Source organism: Rutidosis leptorrhynchoides, chromosome 1, assembly GCF_046630445.1.
Source record: "Rutidosis leptorrhynchoides isolate AG116_Rl617_1_P2 chromosome 1, CSIRO_AGI_Rlap_v1, whole genome shotgun sequence".
Lineage (NCBI taxonomy): Eukaryota > Viridiplantae > Streptophyta > Magnoliopsida > Asterales > Asteraceae > Rutidosis > Rutidosis leptorrhynchoides.
The window spans coordinates 507,144,152-507,167,443 of NC_092333.1; positions in this window are offsets into that span (position 1 = coordinate 507,144,152).

The window sequence follows — 23,292 nt, forward strand, 5'->3', positions numbered from 1 at the left end:
CATAATCTCATGTTAACCATATGTATATCCATATATATATATCGTCATGTCGTTTTTACAAGTTTTAACGTTCGTGAATCGCCGGTCAACTTGGGTGGTCAATTGTCTATATGAAACATATTTCAATTAATCAAGTCTTAACAAGTTTGATTGCTTAACATGTTGGAAACATTTAATCATGTAAATATTAATCTCAATTAATATATATAAACATGGAAAAGTTCGGGTCACTAGAGTACCTACCCGTTAAATAAATTTCGTCCCGAAATTTTAATCTGTTGAAGGTGTTGACGAATCTTCTGGAAATAGATGCGGGTATTTCTTCTTCATCTGATCTTCACGCTCCCAGGTGAACTCGGGTCCTCTACGAGCATTCCATCGAACCTTAACAATTGGAATCTTGTTTTGCTTAAGTCTTTTAACCTCACGATCCATTATTTCGACGGGTTCTTCGATGAATTGAAGTTTTTTGTTGATTTGGATTTCATCTAACGGAATAGTGAGATCTTCTTTAGCAAAACATTTCTTCAAATTCGAGACGTGGAAAGTGTTATGTACAGCCGCGAGTTGTTGAGGTAACTCAAGTCGGTATGCTACTGGTCCGACACGATCAATAATCTTGAATGGTCCAAAATACCTTGGATTTAATTTCCCTCGTTTACCAAATCGAACAACGCCTTTCCAAGGTGCAACTTTAAGCATGACCATCTCTCCAATTTCAAATTCTATATCTTTTCTTTTAATGTCAGCGTAGCTCTTTTGTCGACTTTGGGCGGTTTTCAACCGTTGTTGAATTTGGATGATCTTCTCGGTAGTTTCTTGTATAATCTCTGGACCTGTAATTTGTCTATCCCCCACTTCACTCCAACAAATCGGAGACCTGCACTTTCTACCATAAAGTGCTTCAAACGGCGCCATCTCAATGCTTGAATGGTAGCTGTTGTTGTAGGAAAATTCTGCTAACGGTAGATGTCGATCCCAACTGTTTCCGAAATCAATAACACATGCTCGTAGCATGTCTTCAAGCGTTTGTATCGTCCTTTCGCTCTGCCCATCAGTTTGTGGATGATAGCAGTACTCATGTCTAGACGAGTTCCTAATGCTTGCTGTAATGTCTGCCAGAATCTTGAAATAAATCTGCCATCCCTATCAGAGATAATAGAGATTGGTATTCCATGTCTGGAGATGACTTCCTTCAAATACAGTCGTGCTAACTTCTCCATCTTGTCATCTTCTCTTATTGGCAGGAAATGTGCTGATTTGGTGAGACGATCAACTATTACCCAAATAGTATCAAAACCACTTGCAGTCCTTGGCAATTTAGTGATGAAATCCATGGTAATGTTTTCCCATTTCCATTCCGGGATTTCGGGTTGTTGAAGTAGACCTGATGGTTTCTGATGCTCAGCTTTGACCTTAGAACACGTCAAACATTCTCCTACGTATTTAGCAACATCGGCTTTCATACCCGGCCACCAAAAATGTTTCTTGAGATCCTTGTACATCTTCCCCGTTCCAGGATGTATTGAGTATCTGGTTTTATGAGCTTCTCTAAGTACCATTTCTCTCATATCTCCAAATTTTGGTACCCAAATCCTTTCAGCCCTATACCGGGTTCCGTCTTCCCGAATATTAAGATGCTTCTCCGATCCTTTGGGTATTTCATCCTTTAAATTTCCCTCTTTTAAAACTCCTTGTTGCGCCTCCTTTATTTGAGTAGTAAGGTTATTATGAATCATTATATTCATAGATTTTACTCGAATGGGTTCTCTGTCCTTCCTGCTCAAGGCATCGGCTACCACATTTGCCTTTCCCGGGTGGTAACGAATCTCAAAGTTGTAATCATTCAACAATTCAATCCACCTACGCTGCCTCATATTCAGTTGTTTCTGATTAAATATGTGTTGAAGACTTTTGTGGTCGGTATATATAATACTTTTGACCCCATATAAGTAGTGCCTCAAAGTCTTTAATGCAAAAACAACCGCGCCTAATTCCAAATCATGCGTCGTATAATTTTGCTCGTGAATCTTCAATTGTCTAGACGCATAAGCAATCACCTTCGTTCGTTGCATTAATACACAACCGAGACCTTGCTTTGATGCGTCACAATAAATCACAAAATCATCATTCCCTTCAGGCAATGATAATATAGGTGCCGTAGTTAACTTTTTCTTCAATAATTGAAACGCCTTCTCTTGTTCATCCTTCCATTCAAATTTCTTCCCTTTATACGTTAATGCAGTCAAGGGTTTTGCTATTTTGGAGAAATCTTGGACGAATCTTCTGTAGTAACCAGCCAATCCTAAAAATTGACGTATATGTTTCGGAGTTTTTGGGGTTTCCCACTTTTCAACGGTTTCGATCTTTGCCGGGTCCACCTGGATACCTTCTTTGTTCACTATGTGACCGAGGAATTGAACTTCTTCCAACCAAAATGCACACTTTGAAAACTTAGCGTACAATTTTTCTTTCCTCAATACTTCTAGCACTTTTCTCAAATGTTCTTCGTGCTCTTGATCATTCTTTGAGTAAATAAGTATGTCATCGATGAAAACAATGACAAACTTGTCAAGATATGGCCCACACACTCGGTTCATAAGGTCCATGAACACAGCTGGTGCATTAGTTAAACCAAACGGCATGACCATAAACTCGTAATGACCGTAACGTGTTCTGAAAGCAGTCTTTGGAATATCATCTTCTTTCACCCGCATTTGATGATACCCGGAACGTAAGTCAATCTTTGAATAAACAGACGAGCCTTGTAGTTGATCAAATAAGTCGTCGATTCTCGGTAGTGGGTAGCGGTTCTTGATGGTAAGTTTGTTCAACTCTCGGTAGTCGATACACAACCTGAATGTACCATCTTTCTTCTTGACAAACAAAACAGGAGCTCCCCACGGTGATGTGCTTGGTCGAATGAAACCACGTTCTAATAGTTCTTGCAGTTGGCTTTGCAGTTCTTTCATCTCGCTGGGTGCGAGTCTATAAGGAGCACGAGCTATTGGTGCAGCTCTTGGTACAAGATCTATTTGAAATTCAACAGATCGATGTGGAGGTAGTCCCGGTAATTCTTTCGGAAATACATCGGGAAATTCTTTTGCGACGGGAACATCATTGATGCTCTTTTCTTCAGTTTGTACTTTCTCGACGTGTGCTAGAACAGCATAGCAACCTTTTCTTATTAGTTTTTGTGCCTTCAAATTACTAATAAGATGTAGCTTCGTGTTGCCCTTTTCTCCGTACACCATTAAGGGTTTTCCTTTTTCTCGTATAATGCGAATTGCATTTTTGTAACAAACGATCTCTGCTTTCACTTCTTTCAACCAGTCCATACCGATTATCACATCAAAACTCCCTAACTCTACTGGTATCAAGTCAATCTTAAATGTTTCGCTAACCAGTTTAATTTCTCGATTCCGACATATATTATCTGCTGAAATTAATTTACCATTTGCTAATTCGAGTAAAAATTTACTATCCAAAGGCGTCAATGGACAACTTAATTTAGTACAAAAATCTCTACTCATATAGCTTCTATCCGCACCCGAATCAAATAAAACGTAAGCAGATTTATTGTCAATAAGAAACGTACCCGTAACAAGCTCCGGGTCTTCCTGTGCCTCTGCCGCATTAATATTGAAAACTCTTCCACGGCCTTGTCCATTCGTGTTCTCCTGGTTCGGGCAATTTCTAATAATGTGGCCTGGTTTTCCACATTTATAACAAACTACATTGGCATAACTTGCTCCGACACTACTTGCTCCGCCATTACTCGTTCCGACACCATTTGTTCCTTTCGTTCTGTTAACCCCTGGTCCGTAGACCTCACACTTCGCCGCGCTATGACCATTTCTTTTACACTTGTTGCAAAATTTGGTGCAGAACCCCGAGTGATACTTTTCACACCTTTGGCATAGCTGCTTCTGATTGTTGTTGTTGTTGCGGTTGTTATTGTTGTTGGGATGATTGTTGTAGTTGCTGTTGTTGTTGTTGTTGTTGTTGTTGTTGGTGATTCTTATCACCGTTTTCCTCCCACTTTCTTTTGACTTGCTTCACATTGGCCTCTTCAGCCGTCTGTTCTTTAATTCTTTCCTCAATCTGGTTCACTAGTTTGTGAGCCATTCTACATGCCTGTTGTATGGAGGCGGGCTCGTGTGAACTTATATCTTCTTGGATTCTTTCCGGTAATCCTTTCACAAACGCGTCGATCTTCTCTTCCTCATCTTCGAACGCTCCCGGACACAATAGGCACAATTCTGTGAATCGTCTTTCGTACGTGGTAATATCAAATCCTTGGGTTCGTAACCCTCTAAGTTCTGTCTTGAGCTTATTGACCTCGGTTCTGGGACGGTATTTCTCGTTCATCAAGTGCTTGAATGCTGACCACGGTAGTGCATAAGCATCATCTTGTCCCACTTGCTCTAGATAGGTATTCCACCATGTTAACGCAGAACCTGTGAAGGTATGCATAGCGTACTTCACTTTGTCCTCTTCAGTACACTTACTTATGGCAAACACCGATTCGACCTTCTCGGTCCACCGTTTCAATCCGATCGGTCCTTCGGTTCCATCAAATTCCAAAGGTTTGCAGGCAGTGAATTCTTTGTAGGTGCATCCTACACGATTTCCTGTACTGCTAGATCCAAGGTTATTGTTGGTATGTAGCGCAGCCTGTACTGCGGCTATGTTTGAAGCTAGAAAAGTATGGAATTCCTCTTCATTCATATTCACGGTGTGTCGAGTAGTCGGTGCCATTTCCTTCAAAATAGTCAAATGGAACAAGTTAATCATACAGAATCTTAAGAGTAGTTAATAGTATTTCGTAGCATAATATGAACTCATTTATAAAAGCTTTTTCTTCATATTAGCGTTTTATAAGTTTAAATTCGGGTAGTACCTACCCGTTAAGTTCATACTTAGTAGCTAATATACAATTCAACTACTACAATTCTATATGAAAAACTGATTATAATAATATTTCGCGTTCAAACTTTTACACAATATTTTACAAACTAACAATACCACTTATTTTACATATAGCATGAAATATAGCACACAATAAATTTGATACAAGATGGTTGTGAAGATAATTCTAGCTAGTACACAAGTCGTTCAGCAAAGGCAATAAAGACACGTAATTCATACGTCCAGAAACAAGTCATGCATTCTGGTTTTACTAGAATTACTTCCCATCCTTGGTCTTGTGGAACATAACCGTTATGGCCGTTAATAAGACAGCGTGTTGTAACGTTGTCAAAGGGACGAGGGTTACGTAATGTCCAACAGTCCCGTAACAATCTAAAAACCTCATTTCTTACCCCAATTACCGACTCCGTCACTTGTGGGAACGTTTTGTTTAATAGTTGTAGCCCGATGTTCTTGTTCTCACTTTGGTGAGAAGCGAACATTACTAATCCGTAAGCATAACATGCTTCTTTATGTTTCATGTTAGCCGCTTTTTCTAAATCACGAAGTCCAATATTCGGATATATTGAGTCAAAATAATTTCTTAACCCATTGCGTAAAATAGCATTTGGGTTCCCCGCAATATATGCGTCAAAGTAAACACATCGTAACTTATGGATTTCCCAATGTGATATCCCCCATCTTTTGAAAGAAAGCCTTTTATAAACCAAGGCATTCTTGGAACGTTCTTCGAATGTCTTACAAACTGATCTCGCCTTAAATAGTTGTGCCGAAGAATTCTGAACGACTCTAGACAAGATTTCATCAATCATGTCTCCGGGTAGGTCTCTTAAAATATTGGGTTGTCTATCCATTTTGTGTTTTTATACTGTAAAATAGACAAGAGTTAGATTCATAAAAAAAAATACTTATTAATACAAGCAATTTTTACATATATCATAAAGCATAAGCACACTATATTACTTATATTACACCACACGAATACAACTATCTTATTCCGACTCGCTTATTTCTTCTTCTTCGGTTTTGGTTCATTTTGCCAAGTTTCTAGGGATATATGATGTTCCCCTAATACGAGCCGTCGTTATCCACATTGGTTTAGAAAAACCTGGTGGTTTAGAGGTTCCCGGGTCATTGTTACAACTTAAGGACTTCGGGGGTTGACGATACATATAAAGTTCATCGGGGTTGGAATTAGATTTCTCTATTTTTATGCCCTTTCCCTTATTATTTTCTTTTGCCTTTTTAAATTCAGTTGGGGTAATTTCTATAACATCATCGGAATTCTCGTTAGAATCCGATTCATCGGAGAATTGGTAATCCTCCCAATATTTTGCTTCCTTGGCGGAAACACCATTGACCATAATTAACCTTGGTCGGTTGGTTGAGGATTTTCTTTTACTTAACCGTTTTATTATTTCCCCCACCGGTTCTATTTCTTCATCCGGTTCCGATTCTTCTTCCGGTTCCGATTCTTCTTCCGGTTCCGACTCTTCTTCCGGTTCCTCTTCGGGAACTTGTGAATCAGTCCACGAATCATTCCAATTTACATTTGACTCTTCATTATTATTAGGTGAGTCAATGGGACTTGTTCTAGAGGTAGACATCTATCACATAATATCAAACGCGTTAAGAGATTAATATATCACATAATATTCACATGTTAAAAATATATAGTTTCTGACAAAATTTGTTAAGCAATCATTTTTCAAGTAAACACGGTCGAAGTCCAGACTCACTAATGCATCCTAACAAACTAGATAAGACACACTAATGCAAAATTCTGGTTCTCTAAGACCAACGCTCGGATACCAACTGAAATGTCCCGTTCTTATTGATTAAAAACGTTCCATATTAATTGATTTCGTTGCGAGGTTTTGACCTCTATATGAGACGTTTTTCAAAGACTGCATTCATTTTAGAACAAACCATAACCTTTATTTCATTAATAAAGGTTTAAAAAGCTTTACGTAGATTATCAAATAATGATAATCTAAAATATCCTGTTTACACACGACCATTACATAATGGTTTACAATACAAATATGTTACAACAAAATAAGTTTCTTGAATGCAGTTTTTACACAATATCATACAAGCATGGACTCCAAATCTCGTCCTTATTTAAGTATGCGACAGCGGAAGCTCTTAATAATCACCTGAGAATAAACATGCTTAAAACATCAACAAAAATGTTGGTGAGTTATAGGTTTAACCTATATATATCAAATCATAATAATAGACCACAAGATTTCATATTTCAATACACATCCCATACATAGAGATATAAATCATTCATATGGTGAACACCTGGTAACCGACATTAACAAGATGCATATATAAGAATATCCCCATCATTCCGGGACACCCTTCGGATATGATATAAATTTCGAAGTACTAAAGCATCCGGTACTTTGGATGGGGCTTGTTGGGCCCGATAGATCTATCTTTAGGATTCACGTCAATTAGGGTGTCTGTTCCCTAATTCTTAGATTACCAGACTTAATAACAAGGGGCATATTCGATTTTGATAATTCAACCATAGAATGTAGTTTCACGTACTTGTGTCTATTTTGTAAATCATTTATAAAACCTGCATGTATTCTCATCCCAAAAATATTAGATTTTAAAAGTGGGACTATAACTCACTTTCACAGATTTTTACTTCGTCGGGAAGTAAGACTTGGCCACTGTTGATTCACGAACCTATAACAATATATACATATATATTAAAGTATGTTCAAAATATATTTACAACACTTTTAATATATTTTGATGTTTTAAGTTTATTAAGTCAGCTGTCCTCGTTAGTAACCTATAACTAGTTGTCCACAGTTAGATGTACAGAAATAAATCGATAAATATTATCTTGAATCAATCCACGACCCAGTGTATACGTATCTCAGTATTGATCACAACTCAAACTATATATATTTTGGAATCAACCTCAACCCTGTATAGCTAACTCCAACATTCACATATAGAGTGTCTATGGTTGTTCCGAAATATATATAGATGTGTCGACATGATAGGTCGAAACATTGTATACGTGTCTATGGTATCTCAAGATTATATAATATACAATACAAGTTGATTAAGTTATGGTTGGAATAGATTTGTTACCAATTTTCACGTAGCTAAAATGAGAAAAATTATCCAATCTTGTTTTACCCATAACTTCTTCATTTTAAATCCGTTTTGAGTGAATCAAATTGCTATGGTTTCATATTGAACTCTATTTTATGAATCTAAACAGAAAAGTATAGGTTTATAGTCGGAAAAATAAGTTACAAGTCGTTTTTGTAAAGGTAGTCATTTCAGTCGAAAGAACGACGTCTAGATGACCATTTTAGAAAACATACTTCCACTTTGAGTTTAACCATAATTTTTGGATATAGTTTCATGTTCATAATAAAAATCATTTTCTCATAATAACAACTTTTAAATCAAAGTTTATCATAGTTTTTAATTAACTAACCCAAAACAGCCCGCGGTGTTACTACGACGGCGTAAATCCGGTTTTACGGTGTTTTTCGTGTTTCCAGGTTTTAAATCATTAAGTTAGCATATCATATAGATATAGAACATATGTTTAGTTAATTTTAAAAGTCAAGTTAGAAGGATTAACTTTTGTTTGCGAACAAGTTTAGAATTAACTAAACTATGTTCTAGTGATTACAAGTTTAAACCTTCGAATAAGATAGCTTTATATGTATGAATCGAATGATGTTATGAACATCATTACTACCTTAAGTTCCTTGGATAAACCTACTGGAAAAGAGAAAAATGGATTTAGCTTCAACGGATCCTTGGATGGCTCGAAGTTCTTGAAGCAGAATCATGACACGAAAACAAGTTTAAGTAAGATCATCACTTGAAATAAGATTGTTATAGTTATAGAAATTGAACCAAAGTTTGAATATGATTATTACCTTGTATTAGAATGATAACCTACTGTAAGAAACAAATATTTCTTGAGGTTGGATGATCACCTTACAAGATTGGAAGTGAGCTAGCAAACTTGAAAGTATTCTTGATTTTATGAAACTAGAACTTTTGGAATTTATGAAGAACACTTAGAACTTGAAGATAGAACTTGAGAGAGATCAATTAGATGAAGAAAATTGAAGAATGAAAGTGTTTGTAGGTGTTTTTGGTCGTTGGTGTATGGATTAGATATAAAGGATATGTAATTTTGTTTTCATGTAAATAAGTCATGAATGATTACTCATATTTTTGTAATTTTATGAGATATTTCATGCTAGTTGCCAAATGATGGTTCCCACATGTGTTAGGTGACTCACATGGGCTACTAAGAGCTGATAATTGGAGTGTATATACCAATAGTACATACATCTAAAAGCTGTGTATTGTACGAGTACGAATACTGGTGCATACGAGTAGAATTGTTGATGAAACTGAACGAGGATGTAATTGTAAGCATTTTTGTTAAGTAGAAGTATTTTGATAAGTGTGTTGAAGTCTTTCAAAAGTGTATAAATACATATTAAAATACTACTTGTATATACATTTTAACTGAGTCGTTAAGTCATCGTTAGTCGTTACATGTAAGTGTTGTTTTGAAACCTTTAAGTTAACGATCTCAATTAATGTTGTTAACCCATTGTTTATTATATCTAATGAGATGTTAAATTATTATATTATCATGATATTATGATATATTAATATATCTTAATATGATATATATACATTTAAATGTCGTTACAACGATAATCGTTACATATATGTCTCGTTTCGAAATCCTTAAGTTAGTAGTCTTGTTTATATGTATATAACTCATTGTTAATATACTTATGGAGATACTTACTTATCATAATCTCATGTTAACCATTTGTATATCCATATATATATATCGTCATGTCGTTTTTACAAGTTTTAACGTTCGTGAATCGCCGGTCAACTTGGGTGGTCAATTGTCTATATGAAACATATTTCAATTAATCAAGTCTTAACAAGTTTGATTGCTTAACATGTTGGAAACATTTAATCATGTAAATATCAATCTCAATTAATATATATAAACATGGAAAAGTTCGGGTCACTACAAAATATACAGGAACACTCATCTGTATATAGAAATCGAAGTACTAAAGCATCCATAACCTAGATGGGGTCTGTTAGGCCCAATAGATCTATCTTCAGGATTCGTGTCAATTAGTGGCGTTCACTAATTCTTAGGTTACCAAGCAAAAGGGGTGATATTCAATAAGATAATTCAATCATAGAATGTAATTTTCAAGTACTTGTGTCTATTTTGTAAATCATTTATAAAAACTGCATGTATTCTCATCCCAAAAATATTCGATAGTAAAAATGGGACTATAACTCACTTTCACAGATTTTTCCTTCGTCGAAAAATAACACTTGGCCACTGGTCGATTCACAAACCTATAACAAATATATACATACATATCAAAGTATGATTGAAATATATTCATAGCATTTTTTTATTACATGTTGATGATTTAAGTTGTTAAATTAACAGTCCAACATTAGTAGTCCACAATTAGTAGTTCACAATTAGTAGTACATAAATAAATCAATATAATATCTCGAATCAATCCACGACCCAATGTATACAAGTCTCAGACTCGATCACAACTCAAAGTATATATATTATTTTGGAATCAACCTCAACCCTGTATAGCTAACTCGATCATTACCGCATATAGAGTGTCTATGGTTGTTCCAAATAATATATATAGATGACGTCGATATGATATGTCAAAACATTGTATACGTGTCTATGGTCTATCAAGATTACATAATATATGTTAGAATATATGTACAATACAATATAAGTTAAGTTATGGTTAGTATAGATTTGTTACAAAGTTTCACGTAGCTAAAACTAGTAATTTTTACCAATTTTGTTTTACCCATAATTTCTTCGTTTTAAATCCGTTTTGAGTGAATCCAGTCGCTATGGTTTTATAGGTTACAAATCATTTTTGTAAGAGGTAGTCATTTCAGTCGAAAGAACGACGTCTAGATGACCATTTTGAAAAACATACTTCCCCTTTGAGTTTAACCATGATTTTTGGATATAGTTTCATGTTCATAAGAAAAATCATTTTTTAAGAAGAATAACTTTTAAATCAAAGTTTATCATAATTTTTAATTATCTAACCCAAAACAGCCCCCGGTTTTACTACAACGGCGTATGTCCGATTTTACGGTGTTCTTCGTGTTTCCAAGTTTTAAATCCTTAAGTTAGCATATCATATAGATATAGAAAATGTGTTTATTTGATTTTAAAAGCTAAATTAGAAGGATTAACTTTGTTTGCGAACAAGTTTAGAATTAACTAAACTATGTTCTAGTGATTACAATATGAATCGAATGATGTTATGAACATCATCAATACCTTAAGTATAGTAGGTAAACCTACTGAAAATGATGAGAAAATAACTTGAGCTTCAAAGGATCTTTGATGGCTTGGAAGTTCTTGAAGTAGAATCATGACACAAACAAGTTCAAGTAAGATTACTACTTGAATTAAGATTATTATAGTTATAGGAATTGAATCAAAGTTTGAATATGATTATTACCTTGAATTAGAAAGAAAAGTTACTGAGATAATTTGGATGTTCTTGATCTTTCAAGTGTTCTTGAGATGAATTAAAAGATTGAAGGAAATCTTGTTGAAATCGGATGACTATCTTGATGTGTTCTTGAGTGATTCTTTCTATTGTGTTTAAGGATTGGTTCTTGATGTAGTTTTTGATGAAGTTGAAGGTTATTTCCCTGTAATTGAAAGTGTTCTTGGAGTAGGTAGTTAGAGAGGATTGGTATGTGAAATTATGGAATGAAAATGATGTAGTAAATGATGGTGGTGGTGGCGTGATTTTTAACATGGAACAAAGGCTCCTCATTTTGTTATTTTGTGTAATAATTCATACATGAAGACAAGTAATGGTTCCCACATGTTGTTGACTTATTCATGGCTGATCATTGGTGTTTAATATTGGTATATACCAATTGTAAATACATCTAGAAGCTGGGTATTGTACGAGTACGAATACGGATGAATACGAGTAGAATTGTTTATGAAAACGAATGAGAATGTAATTGTGACCAACTTTGATAAGTATGAGTGTTTTGATATGTGTCTTAAAGTCTTCCAAAAGTGTAGTAATACATCTTAATACACTACATGTATATTCATTTTAACTGAGTCGTTAAGTCATCGTTAGCCGTTACATGTAAGTGTTGTTTTAAAACCTTTAAGTTAACGATGTTGTTAAATGTAGTTAACCCATTACTTATTATATCTAATGAGATGTTAAATTATCATATTATCATGATAACATGGTGTATGAATATATCTTAGTACGATATATATATATATATATATATATATATATATATATATATATATATATATATATATATATATATATATATATATATATATATATATATATATATATATATATATATATATATATATATATATATATATATATATATATATATATATTAATACGTCATTACAATGATAATTGTTACATATATAACTTGTTTCGAAATCCTTAAGTTAGTAGTCTTGTTTTTCATATGTAGTTCATTGTTAACACACTTAATAATATATTTAATTATCATTTTATCATGTTAAACATAGTATATTAATATCTTAATATGATTCATATGTATTTAGTAAGACGTTGTTATAACGATAATCGTTAAATATATCGTTTCAAGTTTCTTAATTCACTAGTCTCATTTTTATGTATATAACTCATTGTTAATATACTAAGTGAGATACTTACTTACCATAGTCACATGTTAACTATATATATTTCCATATATATATATCATCATGTAGTTTTTACAAATTTTTAACATTCGTGAATCGCCGGTCAACTTGGGTGGTCAATTGTCTACATGAAACCTATTTCAATTAATCAAGTCTTAACAAGTTTGATTGCTTAACATGTTAGAAATAGTTTTTATTTAATATATAATCATGGAAAAGTTTGGATCACTACAGTACCTACCCGTTAAATAAATTTCGTCTCGAAATTTTAAGCGGTTGAAGGTGTTGACGCATCTTCTGGTAATAGTTGCGGGTATTTCAGCTTCATCTGATCTTCACGCTCTCAGGTGAACTCGGGTCCTCTACGAGCATTCCATAGAACTTTAATGATCGGTATCTTGTTTTGCTTGAGTCTTTTAACCTCACGATCCATTATTTCGACGGGTTCTTCAACGAATTTTAGTTTTTTGTTGATTTTAATTTCGTCTAAAGGAATAGTGAGATCTTCTTTAGCTAAGCACTTCTTCGGATTCGAAACTTGAAAGGTATTATGTACATTGGCGAGTTATTGAGGTAATTCAAGTCGGTAGGCTACTGGTCCAACACGATCTATAATTTTGAATGGTCCAATGTACCTTGGATTTAGTTTCCCCCATTTACCAAATCGAACAACGCCTTTCCAAGGCGAAACCTTAAGCATGACCATCTCTCTAATTTCAAATTCTATATCTTTTCTTTTAAGGTCCGCGTAGCTCTTTTGTCGACTCTTGGCGGTTTTCAACCGTTGTTGAATTTGGATGATTTTCTCGGTAGTTTCTTGGATTATCTCTGGACCCGTGATTTGTCTATCTCCCACTTCACCCCAAAAAATCGAAGACCTGCACTTTCTACCATAAAGTGCCTCGAATGGTGCCATTTCAATAATTGAGTGGTAACTGTTGTTGTAGGAAAATTCTGCTAACGGTAGATGTCGATCCTAACTGTTTCCAAAATCAATAACACATGCTCGTAGCATGTCTTCAAGTGTCTGTATCTTCCTTTCACTCTGCCCATCAGTTTGTGGATGATAGGTAGTACTCATGTCTAGACGAGTCCCCAATGCTTGTTGTAACATCTACCAAAATCTTGAAACAAATCTGCCATCCCTATCAGAGATAATAGAGACTGGTATTCCATGTTTGGAGACGACTTCCTTCAAGTATAGTCATGCTAACTTCTCCATCTTGTCATCTTCTCTCATTGGCAGAAAGTGTGCTGACTTGGTGAGACGATCGACTATTACCCAAATAGTATAATAACCACTTGCTGTCCTTGGCAATTTAGTAATGAAATCCATGGTAATGTTTTCCCATTTCCATTCCGGGATTTCAGGTTGTTGAAGTAGACCTGAGGGTTTCTGATGTTCAGCTTTGACCTTAGAACACGTCAAACATTCTCCTACATATCTAGCAATATCGGCTTTCATACCCGGCCACCAAAAGTGTTTCTTGAGATCTTTGTACATCTTCCCCGCTCCGGGATGTATTGAATATCTGGTCTTATGTGCTTCCTTAAGTACCATTTCTCTCATATCTCCAAACTTTGGTACCCAAATTCTTTTCGCCCTATACCGGGTTTCGTCTTCCCGAATATTAAGATGTTTTTCCGATCCTTTGGGTATTTCATTCTTAAAATTTCCCTCTTTTAAAACTCCCTGTTGCGCCTCCTTTATTTGAGTAGTAAGGTTAGTATGAATAATTATATTCATAGCTTTTACTCGAATAGGTTCCCTGTCCTTTCTGCTCAAGGCGTCGGCTACCACATTTGCCTTCCCCGGGTGGTAACGAATCTCAAAGTCGTAATCATTTAACAGCTCAATCCACCTACGTTATCTCATGTTCAGTTGTTTTTGATCAAATATGTGTTGGAGACTTTTGCGGTCGGTATATATGATACTTTTGACCCCATATAAGTAGTGCCTCCAAGTCTTTAATGCAAAAACAACAACGCCCAATTCCAAATCATGAGTCGTATAATTTTGCTCATGAATCTTCAATTGTCTGGACGCATAAGAAATTACCTTCATTCGTTGCATTAATACACAACCGAGACCTTGCTTTGAGGCATCACAATATATCACAAAATCATCATTCCCTTCAGGCATTGAAAATATAGGTACCGTAGTTAGCTTTTTCTTCAACAATTGAAACGCTTTCTCCTGCTCATCCTCCCATTCAATTTTTTTCCCTTTATGCGTTAATGCAGTCAAGGTTTTTGCTATTTTGGAAAAATCTTGGATGAATCTTCTGTAGTAACCAGCCAATCCTAAAAATTTGTGTATATGCTTCGGAGTTCCGGGGTTTCCCAGTTTTCAACGGTTTCAATCATTGTCGGATCCACCTGAATACCTTCTTTGTTCAGTATGTGACCAAGGAATTGAACTTCTTCCAACCAAAATGCACACTTTGAAAATTTAGCATACAGTTTTTCTTTCCTCAACAACTCTAGCGTTTTTCTCAAATGTTCTTCGTACTCTTGATCATTCTTTGAGTAAATAAGTATGTCATCGATGAAGACAATGACAAACTTGTCAAGATATGGCCCACACACTCGGTTCATGAGGTCCATGAACATAGCTGGTGCATTAGTCAAACCCAACGGCATAACCATAAACTCATAATAACCGTAACGTGTCCTAAAAGCAGTTTTTGGAATATCATCCTCCATCACCCGCATTTGATGATACCCTGAACGTAAATCGATCTTCGAATAAACTGACGAGCCTTGTAGTTTATCGAATAAGTGGTCGATTCTCGGTAGTGGATAACGGTTCTTGATGGTAAGTTTGTTCAACTCTCGGTAGTCGATACACAACCTGAATGTACCATCCTTCTTTTTGACAAACAAAACAGGAGCTCCCCACGGTGATGTGCTTGGTCGAATGAAACCACGCTCTTAAAGTTCTTGTAATTGACTTTGTAATTCTTTCATTTCGCTGGGTGCGAGTCTGTATGGAGTACGAGCTATTGGTGCAGCTCCCGGTACAAGGTCTATTTGAAATTCAACGGATCAGTGTGGAGGTAGTTCCGGTAATTCTTTCAGAAATACATCAGGAAATTCTTTTGCGACGGGAACATCATTGATGTTCTTTTCTTTAGTATGTACTTTCTCGACATGTGCTAGAATGGTGTAGCAACCTTTTCTTATTAGTTTTTGTGCCTTCAAATTACTAATAAGATTTAACTTCGCGTTGCCCTTTTCTCCGTACACCATTAAGGGTTTTCTCTTTTTGCGCATAATGCGAATCGCATTTTTATAACAAACGATTTCTGCTTTCACCTCTTTCAACCAATCCATGTCGATTATCACATCAAAACTTCCTAACTCTACTGGTATCAAATCAATCTTAAACGTTTCGCTAACCAGTTTAATTTCTCGATTCCGACATATATTATCTGCTGTAATTAATTTACCGTTTGCTAATTCGAGTAAGAACTTATTATCCAATGGTGTTAATGGGCAACTTAATTTTGCACAAAATTCTCTACTCATATAACTTCTATCCGCACCCGAATCAAATAAAACATAAGCAGGTTTATCGTCAATAAGAAACGTACCCGTAACAAGCTCCGGGTCTTCCTGTGCTTCTGCCGCATTAATATTGAAGACTCTTCCGTGGCTTTGACCATTATTATTTCCCGGGTTTGGACACGTATTTCTGTAATGACCCTTCTTCTCGCATCCGAAATAAGTAACGTCGGCATTACTTGTTCCGACGTTATACGTTCCTTTATTTCTGTTAACCGCTGGTCCGTAGACTTCACACTTTGAAGCACTGTGACCCGTTCTGTTGCATTTGGTGCATAACTCCCTACAAAAGTCATCCGAATAATATTTCTCACATCTTAGGCATTGATTTTTCTGCCTCTTGTTGTTGTTGTTATTGTTATTGTTGGGGTTGTTGCGGTTGAAATTGTTGTTGGGACGGTTGTTGTAGTGGTTATTGTTGTTGTTGGGGCATTTGTTGTTGCGATAAATGGTGCGATTGAATTTGTGATTATTGTTGTGATGATTGTTGAGGTGATTGTTACTGTTGTTGTGTTGGTGACTCTTGTCACTATTTTCTTCCCACTTTCTCTTGACTTGTTTCATGTTGGCCTCTTCGGCCGCCTGCTCTTTAATCCTTACCTCAATCTGGTTCACTAGTTTATGAGCCATTCGACTTGCCTTTTGTATAGAGGTGGGCTCGTTTGAACTAACATCCTCCTGAATCCTTCCAAGTAGTCCTTTTACAAATGCGTCGATCTTCTCTTCTTCATCTTCGAACACTCTTGGACACAATAGGCACAATTCTGTGAATCGTCGTTCATACGTGGTAATATCGAATCCTTGTGTTCGTTACTCCCTAAGCTCTACCTTGAGTTTATTGACCTCGTTTCTGGGACGGTACTGCTCAGTCATCATGTGTTTGAATGCTGACCACGGTAGTGCGTAAGCAGCATCCTGTCCCACCTGCTCGAGATAGGTGTTCCACCATGTTAACGCAGTACCTGTGAAGGTATGCGTAGCGTACTTCACCCTATCTTCTGAAATGTCCCGTTCTTATTGATTAAAAACGTTCCATATTAATTGATTTCGTTGCGAGGTTTTGACCTCTATATGAGACGTTTTTCGAAGACTGCATTCATTTTAAATCAAACCATAACCTTTATTTCATCAATAAAGGTTTAAAAAGCTTTACGTAGATTATCAAATAATGATAATCTAAAATATCCTGTTTACACACGACCATTACATAATGGTTTACAATACAAATATGTTACAACAAAATAAGTTTCTTGAATGCAGTTTTTACACAATATCATACAAGCATGGACTCCAAATCTCGTCCTTATTTAAGTATGCGATAGCGGAAGCTCTTAATAATCACCTGAGAATAAACATGCTTAAAACGTCAACAAAAATGTTGGTGAGTTATAGGTTTAACCTATATATATCAAATCATAATAATAGACCACAAGATTTCATATTTCAATACACATCCCATACATAGAGATAAAAATCATTCATATGGTGAACACCTGGTAACCGACATTAACAAGATGCATATATAAGAATATCCCCATCATTCCGGGACACCCTTCGGATATGATATAAATTTCGAAGTACTAAAGCATCCGGTACTTTGGATGGGGCTTGTTGGGCCCGATAGATCTATCTTTAGGATTCGCGTCAATTAGGGTATCTGTTCCCTAATTCTTAGATTACTAGACTTAATAAAAAGGGGCATATTCGATTTCAATAATTCAACCATAGAATGTAGTTTCATGTACTTGTGTCTATTTTGTAAATCATTTATAAAACCTGCATGTATTCTCATCCCAAAAATATTAGATTTTAAAAGTGGGACTATAACTCACTTTCACAGATTTTTACTTCGTCGGGAAGTAAGACTTGGCCACTGGTTGATTCACGAACCTATAACAATATATACATATATATCAAAGTATGTTCAAAATATATTTACAACACTTTTAATATATTTTGATGTTTTAAGTTTATTAAGTCAGCTGTCCTCGTTAGTAACCTACAACTAGTTGTCCACAGTTAGATGTACAGAAATAAATCGATAAATATTATCTTGAATCAATCCACGACCCAGTGTATACGTATCTCAGTATTGATCACAACTCAAACTATATATATTTTGGAATCAACCTCAACCCTGTATAGCTAACTCCAACATTCACATATAGAGTGTCTATGGTTGTTCCGAAATATATATAGATGTGTCGACATGATAGGTCGAAACATTGTATACGTGTCTATGGTATCTCAAGATTACATAATATACAATACAAGTTGATTAAGTTATGGTTGGAATAGATTTGTTACCAATTTTCACGTAGCTAAAATGAGAAAAATTATCCAATCTTGTTTTACCTATAACTTCTTCATTTTAAATCCGTTTTGAGTGAATCAAATTGCTATGGTTTCATATTGAACCCTATTTTATGAATCTAAACAGAAAAAGTATAGGTTTATTGTCGGAAAAATAAGTTACAAGGCGTTTTTGTAAAGGTAGTCATTTCAGTCGAAAGAACGACGTCTAGATGACCATTTTAGAAAACATACTTCCACTTTGAGTTTAACCATAATTTTTGGATATAGTTTCATGTTCATAATAAAAATCATTTTCTCAGAATAACAACTTTTAAATCAAAGTTTATCATAGTTTTTAATTAACTAACCCAAAACAGCCCGCGGTGTTACTACGACGGCGTAAATCCGGTTTTACGGTGTTTTTCGTGTTTCCAGGTTTTAAATCATTAAGTTAGCATATCATATAGATATAGAACATGTGTTTAGTTTATTTTAAAAGTCAAGTTAGAAGGATTAACTTTTGTTTGCGAACAAGTTTATAATTAACTAAACTATGTTCTAGTGATTACAAGTTTAAACCTTCGAATAAGATAGCTTTATATGTATGAATCGAATGATGTTATGAACATCATTACTACCTTAAGTTCCTTGAATAAACCTACTGGAAAAGAGAAAAATGGATCTAGCTTCAATGGATCTTTGGATGGCTCGAAGTTCTTGAAGCAGAATCATGACACGAAAACAAGTTCAAGTAAGATCATCACTTGAAATAAGATTGTTATAGTTATAGAAATTGAACCAAAGTTTGAATATGATTATTACCTTGTATTAGAATGATAACCTACTGTAAGAAACAAAGATTTCTTGAGGTTGGATGATCACCTTACAAGATTGGAAGTGAGCTAGCAAACTTGAAAGTATTCTTGATTTTATGAAACTAGAACTTTTGGAATTTATGAAGAACACTTAGAACTTGAAGATAGAACTTGAGAGAGATCAATTAGATGAAGAAAATTGAAGAATGAAAGTGTTTGTAGGTGTTTTTGGTCGTTGGTGTATGGATTAGATATAAAGGATATGTTATTTTGTTTTCATGTAAATAAGTCATGAATGATTACTCATATTTTTGTAATTTTATGAGATATTTCATGCTAGTTGCCAAATGATGGTTCCCACATGTGTTAGGTGACTCACATGGGCTGCTAAGAGCTGATCATTGGAGTGTATATACCAATAGTACATACATTTAAAAGCTGTGTATTGTACGAGTACGAATACGGGTGCATACGAGTAAAATTGTTGATGAAACTGAACGAGGATGTAATTGTAAGCATTTTTGTTAAGTAGAAGTATTTTGATAAGTGTCTTGAAGTCTTTCAAAAGTGTATGAATACATATTAAAACACTACATGTATATACATTTTAACTGAGTCGTTAAGTCATCGTTAGTCGTTACATGTAAATGTTGTTTTGAAACCTTTAGGTTAACGATCTTGTTAAATGTTGTTAACCCAATGTTTATAATATCAAAAGAGATTTTAAATTATTATATTATCATGATATTATGATGTACGAATATCTCTTAATATGATATATATACATTAAATGTCGTTACAACGATAATCGTTACATATATGTCTCGTTTCAAAATCATTAAGTTAGTAGTCTTGTTTTTACATATGTAGTTCATTGTTAATATAATTAATGATATGTTTACTTATCATAATATCATGTTAACTATATATATAACCATATATATGTCATCATATAGTTTTTACAAGTTTTAACGTTCGTGAATCACCGGTCAACTTTGGTGGTCAATTGTCTATATGAAACCTATTTCAATTAATCAAGTCTTAACAAGTTTGATTGCTTAACATGTTGGAAACATTTAATCATGTAAATATCAATCTCAATTAATATATATAAACATGGAAAAGTTCGGGTCACTACAGTACCTACCCGTTAAATAAATTTCGTCCCGAAATTTTAAGCTGTTGAAGGTGTTGACGAATCTTCTGGAAATAGATGCGGGTATTTCTTCTTCATCTGATCTTCACGCTCCCAGGTGAACTCGGGTCCTCTATAAGCATTCCATCGAACCTTAACAATTGGTATCTTGTTTTGCTTAAGTCTTTTAACCTCACGATCCATTATTTCGACGGGTTCTTCGATGAATTGAAGTTTTTCGTTGATTTGGATTTCATCTAACGGAATAGTGAGATCTTCTTTAGCAAAACATTTCTTCAAATTCGAGACGTGGAAAGTGTTATGTACAGCCGCGAGTTGTTGAGGTAACTCAAGTCGGTAAGCTACTGGTCCGACACGATCAATAATCTTGAATGGTCCAATATACCTTGGATTTAATTTCCCTCGTTTACCAAATCGAACAACGCCTTTCCAAGGTGCAACTTTAAGCATGACCATCTCTCCAATTTCAAATTATATATCTTTTCTTTTAATGTCAGCGTAGCTCTTTTGTCGACTTTGGGCGGTTTTCAACCGTTGTTTAATTTGGATGATCTTCTCGGTAGTTTCTTGTATAATCTCCGGACCCGTAATCTGTCTATCCCCCACTTCACTCCAACAAATCGGAGACCTGCACTTTCTACCATAAAGTGCTTCAAACGGCGCCATCTCAATGCTTGAATGGTAGCTGTTGTTGTAGGAAAATTCTACTAACGGTAGATGTCGATCCCAACTGTTTCCGAAATCAATAACACATGCTCGTAGCATGTCTTCAAGCATTTGTATCGTCCTTTCGCTCTGCCCATCAGTTTGTAGATGATAGGCAGTACTCATGTCTAGACGAGTTCCTAATGCTTGCTGTAATGTCTGCCAAAATCTTGAAATAAATCTGCCATCCCTATCAGAGATAATAGAGATTGGTATTCCATGTCTGGAGATGACTTCCTTCAAATACAGTCGTGCTAACTTCTCCATCTTGTCATCTTCTCTTATTGGCAGGAAGTGTGCTGATTTGGTGAGACGATCAACTATTACCCAAATAGTATCAAAACCACTTGCAGTCCTTGGCAATTTAGTGATGAAATCCATGGTAATGTTTTCCCATTTCCATTCCGGGATTTCGGGTTGTTGAAGTAGACCTGATGGTTTCTGATGCTCAGCTTTGACCTTAGAACATGTCAAACATTCTCCTACGTATTTAGCAACATCGGCTTTCATACCCGGCCACCAAAAATGTTTCTTGAGATCCTTGTACATCTTCCCCGTTCCAGGATGTATTGAGTATCTGGTTTTATGAGCTTCTCTAAGTACCATTTCTCTCATATCTCCAAATTTTGGTACCCAAATCTTTTAAGCCCTATACCGGGTTCCGTCTTCCCGAATATTAAGATGCTTCTCCGATCCTTTGGGTATTTCATCCTTTAAATTTCCCTCTTTTAAAACTCCTTGTTGCGCCTCCTTTATTTGAGTAGTAAGGTTATTATGAATCATTATATTCATAGATTTTACTCGAATGGGTTCTCTGTCCTTCCTGCTCAAGGCATCAGCTACCACATTTGCCTTCCCCGGGTGGTAACGAATCTCAAAGTCGTAATCATTCAATAATTCAATCCACCTACGCTGCCTCATATTCAGTTGTTTCTGATTAAATATGTGTTGAAGACTTTTGTGTTCGGTATATATAATACTTTTAACCCCATATAAGTAGTGCCTCCAAGTCTTTAATGCAAAAACAACTGCGCCTAATTCCAAATCATGCGTCGTATAATTTTGTTCGTGAATCTTCAATTGTCTAGACGCATAAGCAATCACCTTCGTTCGTTGCATTAATACACAATCGAGACCTTGCTTTGATGCGTCACAATAAATCACAAAATCATCATTCCCTTCAGGCAATGACAATATAGGTGCCGTAGTTAGCTTTTTCTTCAATAACAGAAACGCTTTCTCTTGTTCATCATTCCATTCAAATTTCTTCCCTTTATGCGTTAATGCAGTCAAGGGTTTTGTTATTCTGGAAAAAGTCTTGGATGAACCTTCTGTAGTAACCAGCTAGTCCTAAAAACTGGCGTATGTGTTTCGGAGTTTTCGGGGTTTCCCACTTTTCAACAGTTTCTATCTTTGCCGGATCCACCTTAATACCTTCTTTGTTCACTATGTGACCGAGGAATTGAACTTCTTCCAACCAAAATGCACACTTTGAAAACTTAGCGTACAATTCTTCCTTCCTCAATACTTCTAACACCTTTCTCAAATGTTCACCGTGTTCTTGGTCATTCTTTGAGTAAATAAGTATGTCATCAATGAAAACAATGACAAACTTGTCAAGGTATGGTCCACACACTCGGTTCATAAGGTCCATGAACACAGCTGGTGCATTAGTTAAACCAAATGGCATGACTATAAACTCGTAATGACCGTAACGTGTTCTGAAAGCAGTCTTTGGAATATCATCTTCTTTCACCCGCATTTGATGATACCCGGAACGTAAGTCAATCTTTGAATAAACAGACGAGCCTTGTAGTTGATCAAATAAGTCGTCGATTCTCGGTAGTGGGTAGCGGTTCTTGATGGTAAGTTTGTTCAACTCTCGGTAGTCGATACACAACCTGAATGTACCATCTTTCTTCTTGACTAACAAAACAGGAGCTCCCCACGGTGATGTGCTTGGTCGAATGAAACCACGCTCTAAAAGTTCTTGTAATTGGCTTTGCAGTTCTTTCATCTCGCTGGGTGCGAGTCTGTAAGGA